This window comes from Argopecten irradians, unplaced genomic scaffold (genome assembly GCF_041381155.1).
Source record: "Argopecten irradians isolate NY unplaced genomic scaffold, Ai_NY scaffold_0396, whole genome shotgun sequence".
Lineage (NCBI taxonomy): Eukaryota > Metazoa > Mollusca > Bivalvia > Pectinida > Pectinidae > Argopecten > Argopecten irradians.
The window spans coordinates 13,751-33,487 of NW_027187863.1; the positions used below are offsets into that span (position 1 = coordinate 13,751).

At 38.2% G+C, this 19,737-nt stretch overlaps 1 pseudogene; it reads right to left on the reverse strand.

The window, feature by feature from the left end:
- Nucleotides 1-1,025: 1,025 nt before the first annotated feature.
- Nucleotides 1,026-4,645, reverse strand: LOC138312624 (ATP-dependent DNA helicase RecQ-like; annotated as a pseudogene).
- Between the last annotated feature and the right edge of the window lie 15,092 nt (nucleotides 4,646-19,737).

The window sequence follows — 19,737 nt, forward strand, 5'->3', positions numbered from 1 at the left end:
AGGTTTGGATGGGATAAAATAGTTTTGGCTAAAACACACGAGAAAACTCATGCACAATGTTGATGAAACGATGAAATGTTGAGTTGATACGATGATATGATGAGAAAACGTTCATATTTTGTTTAAAATACCTATCTCTTTGAGATAATTGAAAATACGATTATGTCTCACGGCATGAAACAAAGTGTACATGTCGGAGACATCGTAGTACTTATCTCGTATGTGTTTAAAATCAATACAATGCAATAAAACATGCTCCACTGTAAGAGGAGAATCACATGTATGGCATGTAGGAGGATCCTCCCCTCTCAATAGATAGGAATGTGTAAAATATGTGTTCAATTCGGAGCCGAGAGAGAGCAACTTCCTCTCTGCGGTCTCTCCGACTGGACAGTTTATTTGTTTGTTTCGGTAGACCACCTTTGTTGCCAATGGTGTTTAATGGCTGACTGAATGTAAGGTTTGATGTCGGTGTGTGGTAGTTTCAAATGTGTTTGTGCTAGGCGAAGAGCAGTCTTAGCTGCTTTATCGGCCTTTTCATTTCTTTTTATACCCACATGACTGGGAATCCAGAGATAAGTAATTTGAGTTTTAGAAGACAATCGAAATGTTCGGATCAAAAGGTTTTGGATTAATGTGTAATGTCTGTTTATTCCTTGGGATTATGTTTGTTTGTTTGTTTGATTAATTAACGTCCTATTAACAGCTAAGGTCATGTAAGGACGGCCTCCCATGTATGCGGTGTGTTGTGTGTATGTTGTGCAAGGTGCGTGTTTCGGGAGACTGGGGTATATTCATGTTGTGTCTTCTTGTATAGTGGAACTGTTGCCCTTTTTATAGTGCTATATCACTGCAGCATGCCGCCGAAGACACCAAGCAACACACCCCACCCGGTCACATTATACTGACAACGGGCGAACCAGTCGTCCCACTCCCTGTATGCTGAGCGCTAAGCAGGAGCAGAAAACTACCACTTTTATAGACTTTGGTGTGTCTCGATTGGGATTAAGGAAATTGCCTTGTAATTATACTCTGCGACAGTCAGTGGCTTTAACAAGAAATTTTACTTCAAATCTTAGCTGTTCTAGATGATACGCATGGTACAATATAAGAGCCACTGATGGGCTATTGTCTCTACCAATCCTACCAATCTGTTGAATTAAATCAACAAGATTGGTAGGAGGTCCAAATAGAACCACGCTTTGACAGTCTTTCACATCGATCCCCATTCCCAGAGCACTACTTGATACCACTAGTCGGAGGGGAGAGCCACTTTCTAGCTTAAGTTCTGTAATAATTTTGTCTTTCTTAACTTCCGTTGTCTCCGAGTGGAACATTTCAACTAGACTGACACACTCTGGGATTTCAGTTGTCAAGTAGGAATATATTTTAGACACGTCTTTAATTGAAACACAATATAAAATAGTTCGAGAAAAATTTTCTCTTTTGGAAGATAGTCCTTCTGCTAACCAGTACATAGCCATTTCAATATTGCTTGGAACATTAAATACTGATATTGTAATGTTTGGTTTGTTTGGAGACATTATTTTTTCAATTGTATCATCTTTCATCTCCAGTACTTTTATAACACTTTTTTTAATCTTAACAGTACATGTTGCACTCAATGCCAATACAGTTGCGGTTGGAAATAAGGATCTTAATTCCCCAACACTGGCGAACCACTTCCGGAAAGCCCGTTTCTGTGTCCCATCGTCATCATCTCCCCTGAAAAGATTTAAGTCATCAGTTTCAGAACATGTGTACTACGCTTTGCAAAATATGCACATGTAATGACAGGTGTGACATACCTGAAGTACAAATATGTATCATTTGTCTACATAATGAAAGGGTGATGTTCATATTGGTTTTATTAATATACACGTACAACTTACCAAGTCGCAATGGTGTGGAACTCGTCAACATACTATTGCTGAAACATTCAGCTTCTGAATGTTGGCTCTCCACACTGAGTCGCCAACAAAAGCCTCCGGTGATCCATATATCAAATCTATTTCACCATTCCTAATTTTGGTGTCTTCCTCGGGATTAGAACCTGAAAAATTGAAATATATGGTATATATATTTTATCTAGATGATCTTATCAGCTTGACAGGACACTCCATTATCTGATGCCTTTTTTGATACAAATTTGAAAAACAATTTTATCCATTTTCATTTCACAGAATCCTGCATTTGAGTACCAAAAATTATCCATCAAATACAGGACTGTTTCTCAAATGCGCGACTATCCAGTATCCTGTTTATACGGGAGTGTCCCCAACCTGTTTAATTACAAGCATACCAATCCAAATCTTTGAAAGATTATATGCACGTTGCTCACGTTTTGACAACCGACCGAATGGTTGCTTCATCAGGTTCATGTAGCTTAAATTGTCTCCGTAAATCATCCAAGGCTCATGATCAGATTCAGATTATTTTCTGAAAGTACGAGATTCCGATAGCGTTGGTGTATTGATCATATAATTACATTTTTATTAACTACACCATCTCATCATGATGGTGGGCTATTCAAATCACTTTTTGTCCGTGGTTCCGTCGTCCGTCCTTCCGTCCGTTAACATTTCTTGTTACCGCTATTTCTCGGAAAGGGCTGAAGGGATCTTTCTCAAATTTCATATGTAGGTTTCCCCTAGGGCCCTAGTTGTGCATATTGCATTTTAGGACCGATCGTTAACAAGATGGCCGCCAGGCCGCCATCTTGGATTTTGATAGTTAAAGTTTGTTACCGCTATTTCTCAGAAAGTACTGAAGGGATCTCTCTCAAATTTCACATGTAGGTTCCCCTAGGGCCCTAGTTGTGCATATTGCATTTTAGGACCGATCGGTTAACAAGATGGCCGCCAGGCCGCCATCTTGGATTTTGATAGTTAAAGTTTGTTACCGCTATTTCTCAGAAAGTACTGAAGGGATCTCTCTCAAATTTCACATGTAGGTTCCCCTAGGGTCCTAGTTGTGCATATTGCATTTTAGGACCGATCGGTTAACAAAATGGCCGCCATCTTGGATTTTGATAGTTAAAGTTTGTTACCGCTATTTCTCAGAAAGTACTGAAGGGATCTCTCTCAAATTTCACATGTAGGTTCCCCTAGGGCCCTAGTTGTGCATATTGCATTTTAGGACCGATCGGTTAACAAGATGGCCGCCAGGCCGCCATCTTGGATTTTGATAGTTAAAGTTTGTTACCGCTATTTCTCAGAAAGTACTGAAGGGATCTCTCTCAAATTTCACATGTAGGTTCCCCTAGGGCCCTAGTTGTGCATATTTCATTTTTGAACTGATCGGTTGACAAGATGGCCTTTAAGCTGCCATCTTGGATTTTGATAGTTAAAGTTTGTTACAGCTATTTCTCAGAAAGTACTGAAGGGATCTCTCCCAAATTTCACATGTAGGTTCCCCTAGGGCCCTTGTTGTGCATATTTCATTTTGGGACCGATCGGTCAACAAGATGGCCGCCAGGCCGCCATCTTGGATTTTGATAGTTGAAGTTTGTTACCGCTATTTCTCAGAAAGTACTGAAGGGATATGTCTCAAATTTCATGTGCAGGTTCCCTTAGGTCCCTAATTACATTTTGGGTCCGAACGGTCAACAAGATGGCCGACAGGCCACCATTTTGAATTTTGATAATTGAAGTTTGTTACCGCTATTTCTCAGAAAGTACTGAAGTGATCTGTCTCAAATTTTATATGTAGGTACTCCTAGGACCTGCATATTGCATATTGGGACTGATCGGTCAACAACATCTTTGATTTTGATTATTGAAGTTTGTCAGTGTTATATATCTCAGAAAGTACTGAAAGGATCTTTCTCAAATTTCATATGTAGTAATATGTAGTAAAAAGTTGAAAAGCAGAGAAAAGATCCGTCTTTCTATTGTCAGACATAGATCATTCTTTGGTGGGCGCCAAGATCCCTCTGGGATCTCTTGTTAGTTATATTTTCTACATACATACCTACGTAAGCTGCTATTATGCCATTGACATTGGACAGTTTCCCCTCTTGGTCCTGCATCAGAAATATCAACGGACACACCAAAATCACCGTGAAGTTTCGTTACACAACATGCGCTCCATGGGTATATACATTTGAAATGAAAGCGACTTTCCAAAACCAGTTGGCAAAACTGCCACACAATCCCTTTCGTTGACGAGGCATTGTAATACTTGTATTTGTTCGTCTTTGAGCTGAATGTTTTCTCCGAATAATGGAACAACTTTTGCAATCGCTTAAGATAATGTTTTCGTCGCCATTTTGATGTAGAGGCCTAAGCGTGAAAGAACGACTTATCGGATTGGTCCGACGGGACAGATTTTCCGACAAATGATTGGTTAGTTTTTTTTCTAATTTATGCGGGAAATTTGAACCTTCAACCCTGACGTGACCCCTATAGGTTAGATGTTCATACGGAGTGTACAGAGTAGATAATGAACATCAAATTTTAATTAGATGGAGTATGTGTCAACCAGAAAGCTGATCATGCTAAACCCTTGAGACCAACTCCATTCCCAGAACGACCTTGGCAGAAGGTTGGTAGCGATCTATTTCAAATTGAAAACTCGATCTACTTACTCGTTGTTGACTATTTTTCAAGGTATATTGAAATTGCCTTAATGAAATCAACATCATCCCGGGCTGTCATAAACCATATGCAGTCGATATTTGCAAGGCATGGGATACCTGAGACTGTCGTGTCGGACAATGGTCCTCAATACGCGAGTGAAGCGTTTGTGAAATTTGCGAAGGACAATGGATTCTGCCATGAGACTAGCGTGATAGGAAACACAGAGACGGAACGCGTAGTACAGACTATCAAACGTGCGATAAGGAGTGATCCATATCAGGCTCTACTAGCCTATCGCGCGACACCATTGAAGTGCGGATATAGTCCAGCAGAACTCTTGATGGGCAGTAGGTGGCGTACAACCCCACATGAATATACCGCAGTCTCCCAAAACACGCACCTCACACAACATACACGCAACACACCGCATACATGGGAGGCCGTCCTTACATGACCATAGCTGTTAATAGGACGTTAATTAATCAAACAAACAAACAAACAAACAACCCTACCTGAAAACCCATAGAACTTTACTCCCAAGTGGCCAGGCTTGGCTCAAATACGCGAAAGGGAGACGCGCGAGAGAGAGACACAGAAAGATAACTTTGACTGTTCCCATCAGGCCAGATTTCTGCCGAAACTGCAACCAGACAGGCTGTATGGGTAAGAGGGCCTGGTAGAGTTTTCGGAGGAACTGTAACGTCATCAGCCGAAAGTGATATTTCATATGTCATGGAAACACCTACAGGACGCCATCTGGTGTCAGCCCCTATGCTGATACCCGAGAACCCTCAAGTTGAGGATCATGATGATCATGAAAAAACTGTGAACAGTTCTAGTGTCCGAGAATCCGGTCGAGTATCCAAACTTGTTAAAAATGAATTTGTAGGTCTATACATATATGTTGAGAATATGTTCAGAATAAGGGACACTCTTAGTTATTGACTGAACATATGAATCTTGTTAATGTGTTCATAACACATTTAGTTTATAGTTTTACAGTTTCTGATAGTTCAATTTAGTTCAGTTCAGTAGATTCTCAATCTAATTAAAATTAGACTTGTAATTCTGCTCTCACTACGATACTCTACGTTACGCTTCAATACAAGATCTAACGATACCCCGTTCGGTTTGTTTGTTTGTTTGATTAATTAACGTCATTTTAACAGCCAGGGTCATGTAAGGACGGCCTCCCATGTATGCTGTGTGTTGCGTGTATCTTGTGTGAGGTGCGTGTTTTGGGAGACTGCGGTATATTCATGTAGTGTCTTCTTGTATAGTGGAACTTTTGCCCTTTTTATAGTGCTATATCACTGAAGCATGCCGCCGAAGACACCAAGCAACACACCCCACCCGGTCACATTATACTGACAACGGGCGAACCAGTCGTCCCACTCCCTGTATGCTGAGCGCTAAGGGTCACCTCAGCATGACCCCTGGCCTAGATTTAAAGGCCAATGAAAAATTGGCAATGACGTCATACTTCGACCAATCAGAAAACGCCTCCTAAAATCAGTTCGGTTATACATATTTGTAAACAAAAATGGCTGCGTACATATAGAACGTATCGTCGCGACTAAACCTACAACTGAAAGAAGAACAGATAGCGATAATCAATAGCCTGATAGAAAATTCAACCTACACTTAATCCTAAACTGTCCAGTCGGAGAGACCGCAGAGAGGAAGTTGTTCTCTCTCGGCTGCGAACTGGACACACATATTTTACACATTCCTATCTATTGAGAGGGGAGGATCCTCCCACATGCCATGCATGTGATTCTCCTCTCACAGAGGAGCATATTTTAGTGCACTGTATTGCTTTTAAGCACATACGAGATAAGCACTACGATGTCTCCGACATGTACACTTTGTTTCATGCCGTGAGACATAATCGTATTTTTAATTATCTCAAAGAAATCGGTATTTTAAACAAAATATGAACGTTTTATCATCATATCATATCATCGTATCATCTCAACATTTCATCGTTTCATCAACTTTGTGCATGAGTTTTCTCATGTGTTTTAGCCAAAACTATTTTATCCCATGCAAACCTTTTTTTTTATCAAATAAACGTTTACAATCTGTGTTTTATTCCTTACCTGCCTTTTCTTACCCTGATCTTTTATCCTGATAATAATGCATGACTTGTAGTTTGGCCCTAAATGACCTTAGTTGTCGATGGGCCGTAAAACAAAAGACAAGAAAGACTGCATGGCCGTTCTCCCAACAGGATTCGGGAAGTCTCTACCATTCCAGGTACTGCCACTAATCCAAAAAGAAATGGGTACCACAGGCATCGTACTGGTGTGTTGTCACTTGATATCCCTTATGAAAGACCAGATAGGGAGGGCGAATGCCATAGAAGGTGTCACGGCAGCACAGCGATATAATACCAATGTCAAAGTAATAAATTTAAAATGCTCCAAAGCATCACATTCACGGTGCCAATAAAGGCTATATAAAAAAAAATGGCCGCCGCACACTGAAGTTACCCGTACTAGCCTAATCAACCAGTTCTCGACGAGTATCAATTTTCGCCATCGTATGTGTACGATTGCCTCTCAAATTTATTTCAATAAAGTAATCTTCAGACTGGCCCTGCAGGTAGGGCATTAGAATTGTACCTGCTGCCCCTATTGCATGATCGTAAAAGGCGACTAAATTTAGGATCTTATCTTTTCTCTTCTTCCTAACTGACATTATCTTTCCTAATGCCTCCCTTGGCACCGCCTCACTTTTGGCCTTGAGTTGAGCGTTCGCCCCTGTGAGGAAGGCTCTGGGTTCTGTCCCCTGGCCGAGACACACCAAAGTCTATAAAAGTGGTAGTTTCTGCTCCTGCTTAGCGTTCAGCATACAGGGAGTGGGACGACTGTTTCGCCCGTTGTCAGTATAATGTGACCGGGTGGAGTGTGTTGCTTGGTGTCTTCGGCGGCATGCTTCAGTGATATAGCACTATAAAAAGGGCAACAGTTCCACTATACAAGAAGACACAACACGAACATACCGCAGTCTCCCAGTACACTCACCTCGCACAACATACACGCAGCACACCGCATACATGGGAGGCCGTCCTTACATGACCATAGCTGTTAATAGGACGTTAATAAATCAAACAAACAAACAATAAAGTAATCTTCAGACAGAAAACACTACCATGCTGGTTTCCCATAAAAAAGTCTGAAAATTCGTGTGTGATCGAAACGACATGAAACCTTTGAGATTTTTTGTTGAGAAGACTTATATTTTTTATATTATCACAGGAAAGAGTCCAGAATTGGATAGAGACATTTTGGACGGCAAAATAGACAGTGTCTTTGGAAGTCCTGAGGTGTTGCTGGATGAGCAAAGAGAATCATTAGGACATTGAATGTGTCAACTATAGTAATTGACAAATTTCATTTGATTTCCACATGGTAAGATTGATAAATTTTTGTCATATTCAAACCCAACAAGCTTATTTATCCTGCAACTGCCCTGCATACTGACAGATAGCTACTGTCGGATGTCATATTGGTTGCAGGATAAATACAGTTAGTATCTTACAGTACAAGTTTTATTTTGGTGTTTGACACAAGTAGTTAAAAATATTCATTTGAAGATTTTCCATGTTACCGGTATCCTTTATATTTATATCAGGGGACAAGATGACAAAGAACAACGAAAGAAAGCCTTCCAGAAATGGTTTGGGGAACTGGGAGAGCTGCGGTCTTTATTCCCAAATGCTACACTTTTAGCGTTAAGTGCCACATGTACCTTGAAAGTCCAACAGCGTGTCATGAAGGCTGTGATGTTTCGGCATAATTATACCTACGTTTATGTATCACCGGACAAAAGGAACATTAAGTTTGTTATAAAGAAAATTCCTAATGATGTAGAAATGGCTTTTACATGGTTAGTAGATGGACTCTTAAAAGGAAACACGTTCACCAGAATTCTTGTCTATTGTAAATCAATTGGAGAAGTTGCCAAAATCTATGACTACATAACAGATGAATTACCTGATCATCTCAAGTGTTCAATATCAATGTTCCATTCTGAGACAGAGGAAATGGTTAAAGAACATGTATTGCCCTCCATAAGTGATAGTGAAAGTGAGTTACGGGTGATTGTTTCGACGAATGCTTTGGGTATGGGGGTAGATTTTAAAAAACTGTCTGGTATCATTTTATATGGTCCTCCAAATTCAATGCTTGATGTAGTGCAAGAAATTGGACGAGCAGGAAGAGACGGTGAAAAGGCTGTGGCCACACTTGTACACAATTCCCATCATCTTCGTCAATGTGATCGAAAAGTTGTACCAGAAAAATGAATGTCGGAGGCTTAGTATGATGGAGTCATTTCTAAAGGAAGATGAACTTGAGAAACTGAAATCTAGCCTCGGGGACTGTACTTGTTGCGACATATGCCAGGCTACCTGTACTAATGGAGATTGTTCATTACTTCCCCTTGAGAAACTCTTCCTGTGAGACAGTTCAGTAGATGAGGTAGTCAGATATATTGAAAGCCATAAGGTGATAAAGTCTGTGTGAAAACCATCAAATCCAGATTAAAATATTTGATGAGTTATGAACATTAAGTAACAACAGATGTTTTGGCACTGTAAAAACGTTCTTGTTTGTATGTTTAATGAATAGTTGAAAATTGCAAACATATCTGCAAAAGTCACTCTACAATTACTATTAACACAAAAAACGTGAAATGAAATTAAATATAGTCCACAACTTGGCTTCCTCTAAGCATTTCACTACACAATCAATGTTAATGTGAGGATTTTTGGCAGAAGTTCTTATTTGTTTATGTAAAATGAAAAAAAAAAAAAATACCAGGTATTGGAAGCTCATACTTAGCAGAGCGGACACAGCGGCCCACCATCTCCCATATATTTACACTTGCTATGCTTGGTCACTATACGCTAATACTAGCCGATTTTGTTTACCATAACTGCATGGTAACATTGAACTTTGAACTTGCGTAAGAATATGTTCTATGCAACGTAAAAGGACTACTACTTTTTTAAACAAACACATGGCTTTGTTTACATTTTGATGCAACATTACGTGGATATCGTTGTTTTTCATAGAATTTTGGAAAAAATGTAAACAATAAATACATGTTTTATATTTATATATGATTCAAAACAATTTTTAAATTAACAATTGTATAAAGAAACGGAAAAATATCCCGACCGGGGCGACGTGCTTTCATTTTTGTTAAAAATGAAGGGTGTCAAATGTAAACATTACCTCTGTGTCTGTGTTCGTCATACGATCGAGTCTTTTGGGTGGACGGGCGTGAGACCTTCTGATAGAGGTCAGTTATAAACATATCCTCTTGTCTTTGTTCTTTGAGAATTTAATCATGTGTATTATAAAACATGCACCGCTAGTAATCCACGTGTTGACAGTTACGCGTCACCACAAATACATTGTATCCATCGAACACAAGTGAAGTTGTTCCATCTATAGCCTAGATGGCGATGGATATAAGCGTAGATTATATAATCACATGGCTCCGAAGGATGTAATATCGTCAAGTCAGACGACAATCTCAAACCAATTTAGCTACTTGAACACTGGTGTTTTGACAACTTCGGAAAACTCCACTGTGTAAGCGTGCGTCAGCCTCGCCTCGCTGCACAATAACGGTCACCGAGTTCACACATGTGGGCCGAGAACAAATACTTTATGTTATTACGCTATATATGAACTTTTTGCAAAATTTAATACCTACTTAAAGTTTCTGATCTGATTAAATAAAATTATCTCTGAAATTTACTTTGTTTGTCATGTTTATTTTACACTAAAATATTGAACTTTTTTGTCATCGCGGATGAATAATTCTACCTTACGTGCAACGTCATCATTCGCTGTTCAATTGAGTAAGCTCCTCCCACTTTTGACCGACTTTTATTGAATAATTACGTCACTTTCAAATGACGATTTTATTTCATAAAATATAAATAAAAAGTCGTGTGAGTGTAAATATAGGGATTGGATTTCGTTTTTATGTTAACCATGCTTGTATGGAGCAATTCCTCTAAGAATATATTCAATATGGGGCGCTAACGCGCCCCATAGAATATATTCTTAGAGGAATTGCTCCATACAAGCATGGTTAACATAAAAAAACGAAATCCAATCCCTATATCTACACACTATCAAAGTTCCTATGGAGCATTACCAACTTAAATAACATAAGGACGTAGTCATGAACCTCTTTTCACTTCCTTTTTTTCTTTTTGGTGCGACTTAATGACACTCCATGGCATGACGACTCGTGAGCTTTCAGTGAACCAACTCTTGTAATCACGATCACAGAAATGGCACTGACCAATCTAGTAGTTTTCCTCATGCTGAGGATTCTCCAGTACATGCCTCAATTCCTCACAATGATCTTCAGTAATTGTTAACAAGTATCATCATTTAGCCATCAAATCGTTTGGTCTCATTTCTTCTAAATCTGGTAACTGCAGATTATCCACATCCTTTGAATGAAACTTGTCAAGGGACACTGCTACACAAATAGCATCTAGAACTGTGTAGTACAGCAATTTTGCCAAGCTGGCAAGAAATATTTATTTCATGATCTTATTTTTTACATCTTCTTTCAGATCACAGATGCTCCAGAAGAGGAACGTACTCTGAATGTCTTTGGAGCAACAATAGAAAATGACAACGTTTTTATTACAGTTAAAGGCTGATGATGTCATGCAAATACCGCTCGCGAAAGTTAAAACAGCACTGCCAGAGAGTGAACAAGACAGTGTGTGGAAGAATATTTTTTGGAACATGCACCCTTACAATTGAAAATGTACATACAAAGGAGAAGATTGTCTGTCAATTGAAATTCAGTAGACATAGCTCATCTGTCGTCCTATGGATGGCTGTGTCGGTTGACGATATAGAGTAGGGTTGAAGCTTGTTAACGGCTTATTTATTCAATCTGAAGTGTAAACATGAGTTCTCTCTCCTCTCTATCATGTGCCCTAGAGGAGGTGGTGAACGTAGGTAGATGTTAAGTGTATGAGGCGGATAGTACCCCAGTTTCAAACCTCAGTCTTCAGTCTAATTTCAATCTCAGTCTGATTCCTGTCGTCTGGACCTGGGGCCTATTGCGGCCCTCTATTCATAATGATTGGGTAATACGTCGTGACTGGTTGCACGTGACCGTTTGGGACAAATGCTTGCCCCAATGGTTACCAAGCTCATGATAAACTGTCAAACTTTTACCAATTTTTTATTCAGAATTACAGCCTTTACCGGCGCCTGATGCAGGCTTAACAAAACAGAAATGTTTTTTGGATTTTTTTTCTGACTGGACTTGGTTGAGGCATAGGACAGAGGAACCGCCTATAATATGGCACATTTTGCACAAACTATACTGAGCAGTTAAACAGGTGTGTGGACTACGTGATGTCCTGTCATTCCTTCCAGAACATTCCACGTAGTCCCTACCATACCCATACCTATTCGGTAATAATTAACTAATAAGTTTGTTTGTTTGTTTTGTTTGTTTGAGTTTTACGGCCCATCGACAACTAAGGTCATATAGGGCCCAAACTACAACAGTCATGCATTATTATCAGGATTAAAAGATCAGGGTAAGAAAAGGCAAGTAAGGATTAAAACACACCTAGTTTAACACGTGCATAGGGACCGTGCGATGGCCTCCTGTCATGCTTTCCAGAACATCCCACGTGAGTCCCTACTAAGTAGGTGCCGGAACAATTTACTGATATTTCAGTCACCTAGTTTGGCCATGCCTTAGAACAACAACCTAACTCTGGCTGCAAGCATGAGTAAACAATTCTGCGTTACTGACATTTAAATATACTACACATCGGTACTAGGTCTAAGCAACATTATATACACCACAGTAATGCACTATAAAATTAAACACAGCCTAATAAATATATACATGGTTGTTATTAAATAACTAATACTTATACTCTTATAAAATACACTATAGTTTGACCCAGCCCCGCGATCCACAATTATACACGACTAACAAGACAACTTCTGTCAATGTTCGACAGGTAACCCCACTTCCTGTTTACCTAGCGGGAATATTCAAACATCATATCTATTAATGATATTCATGGGGACTTAAGCAAGGCTACTAGCCTGCCTATCTCTATAGGGTTACAATCATGGATTCATGAAAAAATGTCAAGAAATGGCAAAATGTTCATGTGCCAGGCAATATGCATAAACATAGTCAACATTCCATTGTTACTAGCATTAAACTTTCAGGTGAATGTTCAGGCCTATTATTTCTACTATTTTAATTTCTTGATTTTCCTTGTGTAGACAATTGCCAACAGCAGTAGTTTTATTAAATGTGGTGAAATCATGATTTTTTTGGATGGACACTACAAGTGTAGAACTTCGTAGATGATTTATGACGGACAATTTATGTGTTGAAATCGGTAGATGATTTAATGATGGATTCTCAATGTGTAGAAATCAGTAAATGATTTGTGATGGATACTAAATAACCAGAAACCAGAAATCAGTAGATGATTTATTATGGACAATTTATGTGTAGAAATCAGTAGATGATTTATGATTGATACTTCAAGTGTAGAAATCAGTAGATGATTTATGATGGATAGTTCTAGTGTAGAAATCAGAAGATGATCAGTAAATTATTTATATGGATAACTCCTAGTTTAGAAATCATTAGATGGAATTTATATGGATACTTCTAGTGGTAGAAACAGTAATGATTTATGAAGGATACTTCAATGTGTCGAAATCATAGACGATTTAAGATGGATTTCTTCTATTGTAGAAATCATTAGATATTTATTATGGATACTTCTAGTGTAGAAATCACGCGGATGATTTATTGAATGTAATACTTCTAATACGTAAAATCAGTATATGGATTTATGATGGAAACTTCTAGTGTAGAAATCAGTAGATTATTTATGATGGATACTTCTAGTGTATAATCAGTAGACTATTTAAGATGGATACTCAAGTGTATAAATCAGTAGATGATTTATTGATGGATACATCTAGTGTAAAGAAATCAGTAAGATTATTTATGATGAATACTTCAAGATGTATAAAATCGAGTAGATGATTTATGAATATGATCACATCTAGTGTAGAAATCAGTAGATGATTATTAATGATGGATAATACTAGCTGTAAAGATTCAGTGATGATTTAATTATGGTATACTTTCTAGTTAGAACAAATCGAGCAGATGATTTATGTTAGTATAGAAATTAATAGATAAAGTTGTTGAACATCAATCAGTAGAAGGATTTAATTGATGGTCAAATAATGAGTAAGAAATACTTCGTATTATTGGATACTACAAGTAATGAAGTCAGTTACATGATTATTTATAATAGATAATATCAGTTGTATTAAATCGTTTGTTTGTTTGAGTTTTAAGGGCCCATCGAGGACTAAGGTCATTTAGGGCCAAACTACAAGTCATGCATTAAATACAGGATAAAAGTTCAGGGTAAAAAAGGTTGAAATTGAAAAGAACAACACAGATTTAAAAACGTATGATGATTTAGATATTTAGTTGGTCTTTCTTCCATTTGATAGTAAGGCACTTGTGCTAATAACACAGCCGAGATGCGTCTCCATTTCGCCATGATAAATGTATTTGTCTCCGAGACAAATTTGATTCAAATTAACAAAATTGAGATTGTGATATCGATTGTGATGTTTCGTAGCGTGAAATATTCACTTTCAATAATTTGCGTTGCGGGATATCATGTCACTGAGATAGGGAGGGTAGGTAAACGTGGTGCCTTAGCGGTCACCGTGATATCATAAACAGATGAAACAGAAGAACACATGGACGAAACGTTTAATTCATTTGTAAACACCATTTTGGGCCCATGAAGTCTAGTCATTGATTGAATCAAATCAGGAGTGGAACATTTTCATCTATGAAAGATTATTTGGTTACATCAAATCTGTGATAATTCAGAGTATGAACTATGGAAACGCCGTTATCCATTCTGGACCCCTATTGGCCCAACGTTTACGATGTCCCTTATTGTAACAGCCAGGACTCAAATTTTGGATATGATGTTAAAATGCTATCTCAGGCTGGAATCAAAAGTTGTTGATACCCTGATCGACTAATTTCGCTCAGAAAACTACGAGCAAATCATTAAGCCTATCATATTGGAAATTATTCTGAAAGAGAATTTTGGCAACCACGATCACAATGTGCGAGGTGACCCTCGCAACATGAGACAAGTAGGGTAAAACTATTATCTTAATATTTATGTAAAGGGACTTTAAGATTATTCCAACTAATGGCATAGTATTTGATAGCATAACCATTACCACAATTTCAGAAGAATATTTTTTGTTTCCTTTTTAGAAAATACATTACGACCCGGCTTTGGCTTTGTACCTAAGGCCCCCTACTAATAAATCATGGCCAGATACTTTAGCTAAATAAAGTATTCAATGTTTCGCCTAACGTACATTAGGTCAGGTTTTCCTGGACACACAATTGACTATAAATTTCTTATTATAATGACTAATAATGCAACAAAAATGTGGTTTCCCCTATATAAACTACAGTAAGCCTTAACCCCCCCTCCCCAGGGGGAACTGGTTGAGACCCAAGGGTGATTCTTGCAGAAATTTATCGTGAGTTTTTTTTGACCGACTTTTGACTATGAAAGTATAAAACATTCTATACTTTTTCAAGTATTTAAAAGAAGATTTTTAAAGTTTTTATCCTATTTGCCCCTTTTGGCCCCACACCGCTAACCCCAGGGGGTTGACCAGGACCATGCATAGATACATAATTTAGCTAGTCTTCTAAGGCTAATAATTTCAAACAATTTGAAGTTCATTTCCTATTTAAGTTGCTCGCAAAAAATGCTCATAAATGTGTTTTCTCTATATAATGCTATTAGTTATAACCTTGACCCCCTCCCTCAAGGGGAATAACCTGTGACCCCAGGGTCATATAATTCACAATTTTTCATAAAACACCTTAACTCACCTGTCCATCTATGAAGAGTATTTGATTCTACCATTTCCAGTATATATTAAGATTAGGAAGCTTTGTTATAAAGATTTTGCCCCATATTTGCCACCTTTTAGGCCCCACACCTCTGCCCCCGAGGGGGTATGTTGACCAGGACCAACATAGATATAATATTAAAATGTTAATCTCAGGCTAATAATTCTAAACAAGTTTGACTCATTTCCTATGAAAATTGAGAAAAAAAATGCTCATAAATGTGTTTTCTCTTTATAAAAGCTATAGTAAAAACTTGACACACCCCCTCTCCCCAGGGAAAAACGTGAGATCCCCAGGGTCACTATAATTCACAATTTTTCATAGGAACACCTTAAGACCTTTCCAATCTATGAAGAGTATGGTGATTCTATCAGATTCCAAATTTCGTCAGAAGAAGATTTTTGAAAATTAGCCTAGTTTTGACAGAACCCTTTTGACCCGCCCCTAAGGGCCTCCTTGGGGATCAGTCAATTAATGGAAAATTGGCTAATAGGATTCAATGGCCATCTCACAACTGAACATATCAGGACAAATTTGACTCATTTCCTATTAACGTTGTTCGTGATCAAAAAATACTCAAAAATAGTGTTTTTCCCTATATAAACTATAGTAAACTATAACCCCCTCCCCAGGGGAAACCTGAGAAGACCCCCAGGGTCATATAAATTCACAATTTTTGTAAAGGACCTTAGGACCCTTTTCTATCTTGCGAGTATTTAAATCCATCACATCAGTAGAGTGGAGAGAAGATTTTGAAATTTAGTCATTTTACCCTTATTGAGTCCCCCCTCCCATATCTCCCTGGGGTTAGGGACCCATATAATTCATCACAATTTTGATTGGCCTTAATAGCCTTAGAAGGTTTTGTGCAAAATTTCACTTGAATTTGCTTCATGCGGTTTTGGAGAAGAAGTCGAAATGTAAATTGTTTACGGACAAGACGGACGCACGACGTACAGACGCACAGAACGCACGACGGACGACGGACGACGCGACGAACGACGGACAAAAGGCGATTAGAATCAGGTCACTTGAGAACTTCGTCCTCAGGTGACCTAAAAATACGATTATGTTCTCACTGCATGAAACAAAGTGTACATGTCGGAGACATGCGTAATTAATTTAATCTCGTATGTTGTTTTAAAATCAATACAATGCAATAAAATATGCTACCACCTTGAGAGGAGAATCACTTTGCTATGGCATGTAGGAGGATCCTCGCCCTCTCAATAGATAGGAATGGTGTAAAAATATGTGTGTCCCAGTTCGGGAGCCCGAGAAGAGTACAACATTCCTCTTCTGTCCGTCTCTCCCACTGGACAAGTTATTTTAGGATTAAGTGTTAAGGCTGAATTTTAAAACAGGAATTATTGTTTGTTTCTGGTAGACACCACCTTTGTTGCCAATGGTGTTTGAATGGCTTGACTGAAATGGAAGGTTTGATGTCGGTTGTAAAGTGTAGTTTCAAATCTGTTTGTGCTAGGCGAAGATCAGTCTGTAGCTGTCTATCATCAGCCTGTTTCATTCCCCTTTATACCCATCGATAGTTGGAAATCGATTAGATTGAATTTAAAATGGTGATACTAGCATTGTTGTAGAAAACCCGTATAATCAGGAGATGCATAGTTATGTTAAACATTTAATAGAATTTTTACATATGAAAACACAGATATTGAATTCCTTATGGCCAAAATACATAGACGTAACAGTAGGTAACATACGTTTACTTTTGCCAGATAGGAATCAAAGTAAACCGAGATAGACTTTTTCTAAAGTAATCAAGTAGAAGGTTCTGCTCAAAAGTTAGGTATTGTTTAATGTGTGTTCACATTTGGTATGTGCTATAAGGGAAATTATGTCAGGTAACATACGTATTTTGTTTGCCATAGAATCCAAAGTAGGCACAAATGTGAGGCTTTGTGATTGTCCAAAATTTAGATATCGTCCCAATTTTTATTCAAATTTGGGTAATGTAAGGTTTATAAAGGGGAAAACAAACGGAGATATGTGAGTGATCCTTTTCAAAGCATCCAAGTGGAGGCTTGGAACTGGCCAAAAACTTTAAATATTGACTGTTTTTCCAGATCTTTTTGAGGAAAGTAAAATTTGATATAAAAATTTTGAATTTTGATAAGGCGGTTTAAGTAGGGAAAAAGCTGTTTATATAAAATAGTAATATATTTTTGCTTACAAAGTCATATTTTTTTTCGATAAACAGGGGTATCGTTTGGGGGACTATGTGTAATGTGCGTTCTGTTTACAATTAAGAATTTTTGTGTACATTGGTTTTAGGGATTGGAAATCCGAAAACTTTTATCATATTATTGACCCAGGGACAGGGTCCGTTTCCCTGATGGTCAAGTCCTGGTATATAAGCGAGTACATTAGTCTCTTGTTTTTGAGATGTGGGGCGGCCCCTGTATGCAGCCATCAATAGATATCGGATCGACCCGAAAAATAATACAATTGTCGTAACTATGTCAGGATAATTTCATGCAAGTTTCAACCAAATTCGCACTGTGGCGTCGCCATATTGGATTTCCGATCCGACTCGAAAAATAACAGACTTTGTCGGGACCATTTCAGCCCAAATACGCACTGGTAGTACATGGAGAAGTTATTCAAAATGTGAAAAGTTTACGCACGGCGGACGACATGAAGCATGATGTACTATAAAGGACATCCGAGACCCTTATGGTCAGATGACCTAACAAATAGCAGAAATACCATAACACCAAACCCTACGAAAGTCGAACAGCCGCTACTATCTCACAGGGTAATTTTTGGGGCATAATTTACCATCGTGACATTCATTAACATGAAGTGTCCTATGCTAGTTGCACACATGTGAAACTGTAATTGTCCTCCATTTTAGTACATCTTGTATGTGATGTACAATAACGATTTCTGAGGAAGTGTACAAAGTGTGATTTTTTTAAGAAGCATCTTTATGCAAATTTTGTTTGTTTGATCTATTATAACGACCTATTAACTAGCTATGGTCATGCAAGGAACGGCCTCCCATGTATGCGTAGTGTTGCGAGTATGTTGTGCGAGGTGCGTGTTTTTGGATGACTGCGGTATAGTTCGTTGTTGTGTCTTCTTCCCGTATAGTGGAACTTATTGCCCTTTTTATAGTGCTATATCACTGAAGCATGCTGCGCCGAAGACACCAAGCAAACACACCCCACCCGGTCACATTATACTGACAACGGGCGAACCAGTCGTCCCACTCCCTGTATGCTGAGCGCTAAGCAGGAGCAGAAACTACCACTTTTATAGACTTTGGTGTGTCTCGGCCAGGGGACAGAACCCAGTAAGCCTTCCTCACAGGGGCGAACGCTCAACTCAAGGCCAAAAGTGAGGCATAGGTGCCAAGGGAGGCATTAGGAAAGATAAAGTCAGTTAGGAAGAAGAGAAAAGATAAGATCCTAAATTTTAGTCGCCTTTTACGATCATGCGTAATAGGGGCAGCAGGTACAATTCTAAACGCCCTACCTGCAGGGCCACTTTAATGCAGAACTCTACTTTTGGTAATTCCACATTAAACGAGTGTATCATGTATAATGTAATTAATATGACATAGACATACCAATAATTAAATCAAAGTGCCAAGGCAACTCATAATGCTGTGAATGAAGGACTCAAACAAAGAAATAAAGTAAATTGTTTTTTTCATTTAAAAATAGAAATTTAGAATAATATAAAGTTGCAGTGTTAAATTTCGGTGTTAAACAAAATATATTTACGGTATAGGCTCGTATTTATTTTTATGATATTCTAAAGTTTTTTCAAAGAACAATATGTTGAATGACTTATTTCCTGAAAGAACTGTAGATAAATTATTATATCTAAATTATTTTCTGAAATAACGATTTCAACAACCAATGAAACCGTTTCATGAATCTGAGTATCATTTTTTTATAATTCTTTATTAATTACTAAATTTATCAATTCCATCAATGTCTATTCGATGAGACAAAAAAAAAAAAACCTTCTATTCAGTCAGGTATCACAAAACACCATTGGCAACAAGGTTGTCTGCCGAAACAAACAATAAACTGTTTAAAATACAACCTACACTTCATTCTATACTGTCTAGTCGGAGTGACCGCAGAGAGGAAGGTATTCT